Source organism: Polypterus senegalus, chromosome 4 (genome assembly GCF_016835505.1).
Source record: "Polypterus senegalus isolate Bchr_013 chromosome 4, ASM1683550v1, whole genome shotgun sequence".
Lineage (NCBI taxonomy): Eukaryota > Metazoa > Chordata > Cladistia > Polypteriformes > Polypteridae > Polypterus > Polypterus senegalus.
Window position 1 is genome coordinate 210314014 of NC_053157.1, and position 13263 is coordinate 210327276.

A 13263-nucleotide genomic window follows, 5' to 3' on the forward strand; every position below is an offset into this window, starting at 1 on the left:
TTTAAAATCTAAGGGAATTATAACAGAATCCCCAAGGTCATTTATCCATAAATTTTGCTAGTACACAGTCATCTAAAAGACATGTTTTTTGTGCTGTGTGACACAGCAGCTGAACAAGGCCAACTCAAAGGAATTAGCTGTGATTTGTAATAAACATCCTAAATTCCTCACCACCAAGACGACTCAGTCATCAGGCTCTTGTGTGACTCAGTTCCTGCCACCTCTGTAACTTCCCGGACCTGTAAGAGATATTATTGTCATTCACTGCTTTTCTGAGTTTCTCTCTAGGATGTGTTAAGATCTGTTTTTGACCATCACTTGACACTCTGATGAGATCCTCTTATACACTGGAATAGATCTTATTCAGAGCATCAGCTTCTTTGGCTTTCCCTGTTTGTTCTTTACAGACCTCAGGTCATGGATTTTGACCCAGTTGTACTACAAATTATATTATGTTTGTGTTGTATTGGAAATATGAATTGGTTAATAATACATTTCTCAGCTGAGATGTTGCCACAGTGATTGGACAGAGGGAAATTGCCTACCAAGGCCATGTGTTCCCACAATACACTGGGTGGCCGCATTCCTCTGTTATGGCTCAAGTTTGGACACCCAGAGGGAGTTGCAGTTCTGGTGAGCAGTCATGTTGGGGTTCTCAGATGCTGCTAGAGGGAGCTGCAGGAGGCAGGATCACCTGTCAGGGAGAGATATGACCTGACCTGGAAGTGCTTCCAGATGGTAGTCCTGTAACACCAAAAGTAATTCCGGGTCTACAGCAAAAATGGAGTGTTTCACCTTCCCCAGAGTCGGGATAGGAGATGTAACAAAAAGTTGTATTGTTGGAGTTATGAATTGTTAGAAGGAAGAAACCTATATAAGGTATCTGTGAAAAATAAAGCCATTTATTTTTACCTGGAACTGTATCTGTGGAGTTATGTCAAAGATTTGGGACTGTGGGACAGCCCTTATTGGACATGCAAGGTTAATAAGACATACCAGTGCAATAAGGAATTCTTAATGAAATTAAACAATTCATTTCAGGTTTGCTGCTTTGATTGTACAGTAGTTGAATTTCAGCATGGGACTGCGGGTATTTCACCAATCATGCTTGGTTTAATTTAAGCTATTATCATGCTGTTCTTTCAATTTAAAAAATCTTTTTGTTATTGCCATATTTATTCCAATTAGTTCAGAATTAAAAATTCATAATTTGTGTTTGGTTAGATGTAATGTTTAAGCCATTACCCTGGCTTATGTATATATACATGTTTATGTCTTTTTTGTTTATTTTTGGTCCTTTGGTTATTATCATTTATATTATTGTTGTTATTTATGTTTATTATTTGTATAATCATGTATTTTTCGTCAGTGGTGGTTACTATTTATATTCTATATATGACAGAAAGTTGTGCCATGATTTTGTGTTTTGTGTATGGTTCCCCAAGAGGTGGGACCACCTATAAAGGCTCTAGGAACTGCAGTCCCTCGTGGTACATTGTATGCACTTGGTTTTGGTGAGTTCTCATCTTTATGATTATAATTTCTATGGATTTTCTGGCTATTCTGCCTTTTTATTGCTATTTAAAGATTTAGATTTTTGTTTAATGTATTGGGACTTGGCCTTTTTGCCTTGTTTGGCAGTTTAAGCTTTTGTTTTTTATTTACCCTTTTGGTAATAAATGTTTTATTTATAAAGATTTGTTGTTGCCCTTTTGTGATCAGTGCTGAGGTTTATGGTGACCCTCCTCATTTTAGGTTTTCTTTTATTTTTGGGATATTTGTAGTTGTTTTGCCAGCTCAAATATTTTTGAGTCTGCTCCAGCTGAAGCCTGAACATTCATGGTAGACACTGGAGTACTCCCAGTACCACGGTATTGCATGACACAAACTCTCATATGGAAACTCCCCAAAATAGGGAAGTCCATTTTTCACAGCACCCCCATTGTACTCAGGAACATCAGCAGTGTCATCCTTTCGCACTACAAGTCCCAGGCAACCCTGCAAGTGTCCAAACTTGGACTCAGTCAAATGAGCACTACAACATCTTGTGCTGGGTGTCAACTGCATACAGTATAATATCCAGTCGTCCTTCGTAAATCCATTATTTGTTCATGCTGACTGGGATAGAGACCAAGGATAATTCTGGACAGGTGGTGCCTCCATTCCTATGATCCTTTCATTATGCACATCCAGTTGGGAAGGGTATCGTCCTAAGCCCCAGTTGGGATGTCAGTCCATCTAGTCAGGCACTTACAATGTTACATCATAGCACAAATCTTTCCCACCACTTTTTAAAATGACTTGTGGATTTTGCTAATTACAGCAAGCCACCCACATTTTCATCTTGCTTAAAAATTCCTGCCAAGTCTTTAGACATTTTAACCTATGTTTGAAAAAGCAGTCCTTTTTAAATTGATTCCTCCTTTTTCAGATCCTCCTTTATCTAGTGCAAAACTTTGAGAAGTAAGGCACTGCCATGGGCAGCAATGATTTCAAGAGAAAAATAGGACACAAGACTCTTAACCACAGACCTGTAGTGAAATCTTTGTATGCCACAGGCTTTCCAAAATCAGATTTTACCAGGTATACAACATAAACAATTTGTCCTACAAACTTTAACCACATAATTTCTTTTTTGCATTTCAGTTCTAGATTTGATATGTTTTACATAAGCAAAATATTTTATTTTTCATTTATTATCACCACAGAGTGCCACAGCATTTAGCAATTCTGAGTTGAAACTTGAGATTTTCTAGGGTTCTAGTCACTGCCTGTGTCTGGGTGAACATTTGTTATTCTTATTATGGCTGCATCCACTGCTAATTTAGTTTACTCCCCATCTTATACACTATATTCAAAATGTCGATTCAGAAAATGTATTGATTTTGTTGATTTATTAGATACAGTAACTTTGTATAGTGTGTTTCACACTTATTTTATTTTTTACAATTGTTTTTATGTTAAAATTGCCAATTAAAATTTTTTATTTATATATATTGTCACACATGCATGTCTGTGGATCACCTTCAGGGTTCCTCTAAGGTATGTGATACCACCCCGGGTCAAGAGGGGGCAATGTCACTAATCATGTCCTCCCACAGCACCAAGAAGACTTCTAGTGAGGGCAACTGACTCCACCCCTCTGGTCTCCCACCTATGCTGTGTCAGGGTCGACGGAAGGAGGCGTCACTCTGGGAACAGAGCATGAAACAGGATGGAACTCTTGTATGACTGGTCTGCTGTAAACAAGAAAACAGATTTGAAGACCAATTTTTGCTGCCTTTTGTTATTTATTTCACTGCCTCTGTGCCATTGGATGTGTGTATTTTGTTATTTTTTTGTTCTGAAGTAAACAGAGATATATAGTGTATATACAGTAACAGATGCAAGGATCACCATCCAAGCTTTTCCCAGGTTTGTAAATCCAACAACCTAGGCTGAGAGGGGGCACTGCCACTAATGGTCTTGTCATTTTCTTCCTTCCCAGTCTTGAGAAACTGCCAATTGAGGGCAAATGACCTCAGCCATTCCGGTCCTGGGGCTTGAAAAGGATGACCAAAAGGAGGCATCACTTATCGCAGAGATGACCGACAGAGCTCTGACTCTGACAAACTACCAGCAGAGCTGATTTAATCTGAAGCCACCCTGCTATGTGGCAATTCTCTTTTCTGTTGTTTTGTTACACCATCGAGCATTATTTCTTTTGTTTAAAGTGCAAGTAAATGGTGAGGGCCATGTTGGCAACCCAAAATATTCTACTGTTATTGACCTTTTCTCACTTGGATGACCACTATATATATATATATATATATATATATAGAGAGAGAGAGAGAGAGAGAGAGAGAGAGAGAGAGAGAGAGAGAGAGAGAGAGAGAGAGAGAGAGAGAGAGAGAGAGAGAGAGAGAGAGAGAGAGGTGGCACGGTGGTGCAGTGGTAGCGCTGCTGCCTCGCAGTTAGGAGACCCGGGTTCGCTTCCCGGGTCCTCCCTGCATGGAGTTTGCATGTTCTCCCGTGTCTCGTGGGTTTTTCGAGGCGCTCCGGTTTCCTCCCACAATCCAAAGACATGCATGTTAGGTGGATTGGTGATTCTAAATTGGCCCTGGTGTGTGGGTGTGTTTGTGTGTGTCCTGTGGTGGGTTGGCACCCTGCCCAGGATTGGTTCCTGCCTTGTGCCCTGTGTTGGCTGGGATTGGCTCCAGCAGACCCCCGTGACCCTTATAGGATTCAGCGGGTTAGACAATGGATGGATATATATAGAGAGAGAGAGAGAGAGATTAGATTAAATTACTGCACATTTGTCTGTTGAACATCAAATAAAAAATACATATGTGTGTCCACAAAACTTTGTAGCTATTTCTGGTATAGTCTAACTAAATTTTTGATTTTTTACATATAAATGCCTAGAAAAAAGTAAAATCAGAGACAGCTTCACTAAAAATTGCCATTTTCTCTATACCTTTGCTCCTTTTAACCTAAATATATCGAGAACACACTATGATATCAAAATGATTTTTACTTCCAAAGAATTAGAAGTGATTGCATAATAAAGGCAACACCAATTTCAGGCAATTATGTTGAGCATAATAATTAATGAAAATTTTAAAATACATTTGTGTGTTGGAAATGGACAGTATTTTTATGTGTGCCACTTAATAATTCTCAAATATCCATTCCCTTTTTTGTGAATATTCATTTTATGGGAAACACACAAAAAAAAACCAAATAAAACAGTGTTTGCCCATTTTTTTATCTTAGGCAAATCACATACAAACAAATGATCCACTTGTGACAAGACCTGTGGTTAAGTTTTAGTAACAAATCTCTTTTTGAAATGGTGGGAGTGAGAGGGGCTCATGGGGATCCACCAGGACCACTGCTTTGTGAGGAGGAGGAGGTTGTGAGTGCTGTGTGATCCTCGTTTGTCTTTCAATGATCGAGTTGTAAATTACGACTGTGGTGCATTCAACATTCACTACAACATTTTAATAGTATTATTTACCTATTAAGATAATTTTTATTACTGTTCTACAAATTGTTCTTTGCTGCTGTTACTCTAAAATTTACATTTCACAGTAAAATTTCACAGTCTTGATAACTTAGAAGCTCAGTAGCACTAGATGCTGTATTTTACATGTCGTTCTGCTGCAAACCCAAGGTCATAAGTGCCAGTTTTGAATTTTATTCATTTTACATGTGTATTGTACATTTTACCACTCTTCCAGGCAAAGCTGGTGTGGAAGAAAACTGTTACTTTAAATATATATCTATAAATAATCACCCATAAGAACTAAGCAGGATGAAGCTTCCTGGTACATCTTTAATTTCTCTTCAAGAAGAGGGAGCTTAAGAACTGTACCCTGAGCAGAGGTGTGAAAGGAATGGTCACCAAGCAATGTTACAGTCCCATACTTATAAACAATTTAATTTACATAACAGTACTGAATTAATGCTTACACAACATCTGACGTTTACTCTAATTTGTTTGTTTGCTTACACACCTCTTATACACCTAAATTAAAGTCTCATTCTTCTACATTCTATGTCCTTCTTAAAATCTCTTAAGTTTCGCTATTGTCCTTTTCTGGAATTCCTGTGTACAGTATGTGACAACTATCAAGTCTTACAGTTGCCACTTTCTTTCATCATCAACAAGAACATGTCATTGACGTACTTTTCATCTGGTTTGTTTAACCCTTTTAAGCCACTTCTAAGATAAATGCTATATTTAATATGGAAAGCATAACTATATTATCCCTAAATCTTTCATTTTCTTTCATGCTAGACAGAGTAGCTAGTAAGATAATAAAACTGTTCTTTCAAATTCCATTGGCTTACCCTAAATTGTGATAAATAATTTATATGGTTGCTCAAATTGCTGCTTTAGAACATACAGAAAGAATCTTAGGGAAAACACAAAAATGTTAATGTATTCTCATAATGTACACTACACTACACACAATTATAAATCATTATTTCTAGCTCTACATGCATTGTTGAACCAACTTAATCGAGATTGGCATAATGGAATATGGAGCTCGTCTCCTGGTAGCCCCAGAAATAAGTCAGAAATCATCATTGATTGGTGCTACAGTTAGACTCCCTGCAGTGTATTATAGTCCAGGCAGACAATGACGATATCCTGAGACAATGGACCCATCACTGGTCAATACCCAGGTAACAGCACCAAAAACGTTAATTCTATAACACATTTTCTTGCAAAACATATAGCTTAATGTGCTTTACAAGAAAAAAACTAAATATAAAATGAAAATAAATATATGAATTAATAAATTAATGAAATGCTGAAACTAATAAATCAATACACCAGAAAGTCTCTTGTAAGATTTAAGTCCTGATCTTCAAATTTAAAATCAAGTCTTAAGTTATGATGATTGTATTCAAGTAAATCAAGTCACTGGAATTAATCAAGCAACTCACATCTAGTCATAGTTGAGAAGACTTGAGTTACAAAAGTACTTTCACCATCTTCTGCAATTAATCAAACGACGTACAAAAAACAGTAACAGTGCCTGTTTGCTTTGAAGTAATTTGCTTCTATCGAATTGCTATTGAGTACTAATGATTTTCAGGTTCTTCCTACATGTAATGCATCTAAAACTCAATCTATTTAAAGAAAATACATTTGGAAAGGTGATATCACTTCAGAGTAATGTAGCTACACAATCAAGTCTCATTTTAAAGTAATTTCTTTACATTACTAGATATTTATACAATAATAAAATATTTCAACGATTGTCCATTATTTACAATGCATTGCACTGGTAGAAAATGACGTTTGACAGGATTTGACCACTTGTTTGTGAACAATGTGGCTGTATAATTAAACACCTGCTCAAGAAAGTAACTGATGAAGGCGTTGCCAGCACTCTCACTGCCACTTTGAATAACGAGCGAGATTCCACTTGGTTATAGCCCAACATGGAAGAGTGTTCAGACCATTGTAAATACACATGTATCTCTACAACTTTCAACCATTCTTCATTTTAAAAAGTAGTAGGCTGTATTTGGGTCTGGGATTGGTTCAACCTGCTTTTCTTATTCCATGATTATCTGAAATATATATAAATATTGAAGGTTGAATACTTGACTTGCAGGTATCAGCTGCCAGACAGTGTTCAGAAGCCATTAAAAAGACTAACAGAATGTTATATAGTGCCCTGATGTGTGGATTCCAAGTCCAAAGAGGTTACGCTCAACCTTTACAATGCACTGGTGAGGCCTCATCTGGAGTACTGTGTGCAGTTTTGGTCTCCAGGCTATAAAATGGACATAGTAGTGCTAGAAAAGGTCTAGAGAAGAACGACTAGGCTGATTCCAGGGCTACAGGGGATGAATTATGCAATTCTCTACGGATCACTGCAAGGTCCAAATTCCTATTCCCTTAAAAAAAGTCAGCAACAAGGAACACACAAGAATGTGCATTTCTGTGGCTCATTCACGGGTGACAATTGAGCGCACAATACTTTTCATATCATAGAACAGAAGCAACAACTAATAAAGACCTACAAATGACGGCACACTGCAAGACACCGATCGCACAACATTAAAGTTGGACAACACACCTCACTCCATTTTGGTGACTTGTGATGCAAACTTCCTCTTTGCCACACCCCCTAAAATGCCATCTTGTACAACAAGTTGGGAACCCCTGCTATATATGATAAAGCATTTACAATGGTCTCTGCATCATCCTGTGGCACGGCTTGGTGGCGGGATAGATTCTCACTTGGATCAGCAGTTCATGGAGATTGGAAAACAAATAGACTGTGAGTCACACTCGCACCCCATGTGGGCAGTGGGAGACTTGAATTGCCATGGGAGACTGTGGATCAGGGTTAGAGAGGAACAGTGCAAAATGTGCAAAAAAAGGCACTAAAGTTAACTGGAAGCCATTATCATGAGCTAAGACCTGTAGTTATATGGCCTTTCGTTCTTAGATCTAGTTGGGTTTCTAGCAGATGTGATGTTATGGACAAACTGAGAATTATAACGGTCTGTTGCCTCATGAAATGTTAAATTCAAGACTGAAAAACTGAAATGCGCCATCAATAAACACACGTTAAAATATCTACATTTCTGAAACATGCACACCACATTGTCTCTACTGCAATGTATTCTTCATGGGGTAAACGCTACAGTTCCACTAATCCAGGCTGGCTACTAGCCTACACCCAGAACTGTGACATTTCTCAAAGATTTGGTACTCTAAACATTTTAAAATGTTATTTTGGCTTTCAGGCATTTGACAACCTGAGCCCCCTGCCACATACAATAATTCATATGGAACTCACACTGCTGTCTCTTATTACTGAAAGCTTACTTTAGAAATGGGTTCAGACTACAGTTGGCTAGTAAGATAGGGATTTTTGGTTTTGCATTTACTTTGGGAATTAAGCTTAAAAAGAACTGACAGTATATTTCCAGCCTAATTCATCAATTCCCACCACTGAAAACAAAGTGGAGTTTTTGTTAATGCAAGATCAGGGTGTTAAGTGTGATACAGTACATCATCTAATCTCTCCTGCTGCTCCGCCTTCCTCCCCTCACCCCTTCCCCAAAGAATAGACTGAAAGCCAGCTTTGTGTGTTATTGGTCCCAGATGTTGGAAAGATGCACTGCCTGTGTCCCAATCAATTGTATCTATATAGTTTGGGCTGACAAGAAACCTGCAACACTTGCCAAACATCATCCTCTCTCTGTCTCCCTATATATGCAGAGGGTTTCAAAAAATGTGTACACTTGTGGGATTAGTTGAGGGATGAATTGTATGATATAAAATCTTGACTGCTTAGGGAGTGAAGAGATGAGTACAATAATCCCAGCAGATGCAATGATGATCACTTGCAGGTCACTCATTCAGTGATGTCAGCAGTTTATGCATGCCAGGAAGATTTATTTGAGCACTTCAGTTAATGTATCTTGTGTCATAATATTTACTACATGAGCCTCAATGACGACATTTTAATAAAACAGCTGATTTAATTATTGTAAATCAAAAACGTCTAACTACCAGTCCTCAGTGTATTTACATTGTATATTTTTTGAGAAATCCTTCATTTGTTGTCATGTGTGTGGCCACGGAGCTAACTTTAAGGGGAATAAATAAAAGGTAAGACGGGGAAGGAGCCAATGAACTGCCGTATCTGCTCACAAGCAAAGCCAGATTAAGACCCTCACAGGGTGACTTAATGAACAGAGTTCCTTAGCAGAGAGTTGAACATACTTTAAACAATGCAGCACACGGACACCTTGTTGTTTTATGTGTGGAGACTGTATTTGAGGGTTAGAGGTTCTCCCATGATGATTTTGGTGCGCCTGACAGCCGATTATTTCATTTCATCTAGGGGGTGGGCCTTGCTGATTTTTGGATTTTAAGTAGTGAAAAGTGCCCTTTCTTTGTCAAGGGCCTTCGGGTGCACATCCAGTAAGTCCCGAGGGTGGATCTGCCCATAAGCTACAACATTCACCCAGAAGAAGAAGAACAGTAGCTGTGACCTAGCCTCCCTAATTTAAAGGACATTTAAATGAAATATTGAAAATGTAGAGTTGGGAAAAGTGAATGTAAATGGTGTTACCTCTGACATAAAATGAGTGGTGCAATGTAGAACAGGCCATGTGAACGTGCAGGCAGGCAGTACACGAGGAGCATGGAACAACATGGAAAGAGCTGTGGAAGACTGGGACAGAGATATACACAGAGACAGTCGGTATCAGCTGCAGGATAACCCTTTGGGCAGAAAGATTCCTTGCTTTATACCAAAAAGAACTTCACAAAAAATCAGATCCTCCTTTAGCTGAGTTTCATGTTTCATTGCATGTAAAACAGATTTTAGGGGCAATGTTTGTGAAACTGTATGCAAAAAAGTTTTATTTATTATTTCTTCTCTTGAACTTTTCCTTTTCTTTTTTGTGTTTAGCACATCTGTTTTTAATATTGTAGCTCGTGTAAAATGAAAATAGCTCAACCTACATGATGAGAGTCACTAAAATAGGTACATTCCTTTAAAATTTACTGTAGAGATCTATGAAAGGTAATCATCACATTCCTATTTTAAACCACTGCCTTGATTTTCCTCCCTCTAACATCTGTTAATAGCCATATTAAAATTCCTTATAATGGCATAACCCATTAATTGATTTCTGTCATTTCTGCCACCTGCCTGTATTTATATGAATATTATTTTTCATCGTCAAATTTTAGCATTTAATGTAAAATCTAATCTACCGTTACATTCCTCTCAGCAATGTAGGCCTCACTACTCCAGTCTTACTTAATATTCTGTAGTTATAAAAACTGTCTGGCTTTTGTCCTAATCAAACCGCAGGAGGAACTTTATTTTTTTTAGAATATTAGAACAATCTAGACAAGAATAGGCCATTCAGCCCAACAAAGCTCACCAGTCCTATCCACTTAATTCTGCTAAAATAACATCAAGTCAAGTTTTAAAAGTTCCTAAAGTCTTACTGTCTACCACACTACTTATTCCATGGGTCTATAGTTCTCTGTATAAAGAAAAACTTCCTAATGTTTGAACGGAATTAACCCTTAACAAGTTTCCAACAGTGTCCCATGTTCTTCATAAACTTATTATAAAGTAACAATATCAATCTACTTTACTAATTCCCTTCATAATTTTTATCAGTTCAATCATGTCTCCTATTAATCTTCTTTTACTTAAACTGACAAGGTTCAGCTCTTTTCATTCTTCTTCATAATTCATCCCCTGTAGCCCTGGAATCAGCCTAGTCGCTCTTCTCTGGACCTTTTCTAGTGCTGCTATGTCCTTTTTGTAGCCTGGAGACCAAAACTGCACACAGTACTCAAGATGAGGCCTCACCAGTGTGTTATAAAGGTTGAGCATAACCTCCTTGGACTTGTACTCCTTACATCAAGTCGTTATATAACCTAACATTCTGTTAGTCTTCTTAATGGCTTCTGAACACTGTTTGGAAGTTGATAGCTTAGAGTCCACTACGACTCCTAAATCCTTCTCATAAGGTGTACTCTCGACTTTCAGCCCTCCCACTGAGTATTCAAACCTAACATTTTCTGTGTATCTTACTTTACATTTACTGACATTAAAGTTCATGTGCCAAAGTCTGCCCAGGCCTTTATGCTGTCCAAGTCCTTCTGTAATGATACAAGAAGGCTCAGAGCAGACAGTACTTGCTTAGGAGACTTGATGTCTTTTAATGTGTGCGGCAAGCAGTTGGAAATGTTTGATTAGTACATAGTTGCCATTGTGGTGTTCTAAACCACCGTCTCCTGGGGAAGCAATCTGAGCACAAAAGAAGCACAATGCCTAAACAAGCTTATCAAGAATTCCTGCTCCATTATAGGGCAAACCCTGGACACACTGGAAGATGATGTGGAAAGGAGGATGGTGACAAAGTTGTAAGAATTATATTTCTGGACTTCTCTAGCGCCTTCAACACCATCCTACCTCTGCTCCTTAGGGACAAGCTGACAGAGATGGGAGTAGACTCATACCTGGTAGCATGGATCATGGACTATCTTAAAGACAGACCTCAGTATGTGCGTCTCGGGAACTGCAGGTCTGACATTGTGTTCAGCAACACAGGAGCACCGCAGGGGACTGTACTTTCTCCAGTCCTGTTCAGCCTATATACATCGGACTTCCAATACAACTCGGAGTCCTGCCATGTGCAAAAGTTTGCAGACGACACTACTATCATGGGCTGCATCAGGAGTGGGCAGGAGGAGGAGTATAAGAAACTAATCAAGGACTTTGTTAAATGGTGCGACTCAAACCACTTACATCTGAACACCAGCAAAACCAAGGAACTGATGGTGGATTTTAGGAGACCCAGGCCCCTCATGGACCCTGTGATTATCAGAGGTGACTGTGTGCAGAGGGTGCAGACCTATAAATACCTGTGAGTGACAGCTGGATGACAAATTGGACTGGACTGCCAATACTGATGCTCTGTGTAAGAAAGGACAGAGCCGACTATACTTCCTTAGAAGGCTGGCGTCCTTCAAAATGTGCAATAAGATGCTGCAGATGTTCTATCAGACAGTTGTGGCGAGTGCCCTCTTCTACGCGGTGGTGTGCTGGGGAGGCAGCATAAAGAAGAGGGATGCCTCACGCCTGGACAAACTGGTAAGGAAGGCAGTCTCTATTGTAAACACGGAGGTGGACAGTTTGACATCCATGGCAGAGTGACGGGCACCGAGCAGGCTCCTGTCAATAATTGAAAATCCACTGCACCCACTGAACAGGATCATCTCCAGACAGAGGAGCATCTTCAGCAACAGACTGCTGTCACTGTCTTGCTCCATTGACAGACTGAGTTTCCCCCCCACACTATGCGACTCTTCAATTCCACCCCTTTAACGTTAAAATTATACAGAATTATTGTCTTTCTGTTATACCTTCATTGTTATCACTCTTTAATTTAATATTGTTCTTTATCCGTATGCTGCTGCTGGAGTATGTGAATTTCCCCTTGGGATTAATAAAGTATTTATCTATCTATCTATCTATCTATCTATCTATCTATCTATCTATCTATCTATCTATCTATCTATCCAATTGAACATTCCCTCCATCTCCTCCTCGAGGCGCTGTCTTAAATCACTTCCATCACTGTGTGCTAAGAAGTGCCACTGGTGGTCTATTGTGCCCACTTCTATCAGACAATTAAGTGCTACCTCCCGACATACTCTTTAAGTTCATTTTGAAATTTCTACACAATATACATTGATTGATTGGCTGGCTGTATTATCTGTCCTGTGAGTCTGTATCCTTTTTTAAAGTTTCTGCTGCTGTATACAAGTGAATTCCCCTATGGGATTAATAAAGTCTATCTAATCCAAAGATGCTGAGAAAGTTCTCTCACCTAATGACTTTGGCATAGAAAAGTAAAGTGCAGAAAATGGATGAAAAGATGGAATTTAATTTTTACTTAAAGGGAACCAAAAGATGAGACAAAAAGAGTTCAAATACACTTTACATGATCCTTTTGGAGTAAACTGTTTTTTAAATAGTAAGAGTTTTTTTAAGCCTTCACAGCTAATGTGAGATCTTCCAAGAGCCTGTGGGTTTTCTGGGTCTAATTAACAACCTGCACAATAAGCTGAAGCACAATTTACAAATTGGACTTTAATAAAGTGCAGAGTCTTGTTCATATGAGGTATGTATGTCTGTTAGAGTCGGAAAGTTGGCGGAGCTTCTAGCAGGCCCCCAGTTTTGATGGATTTTCTTTTTCAAGAACATG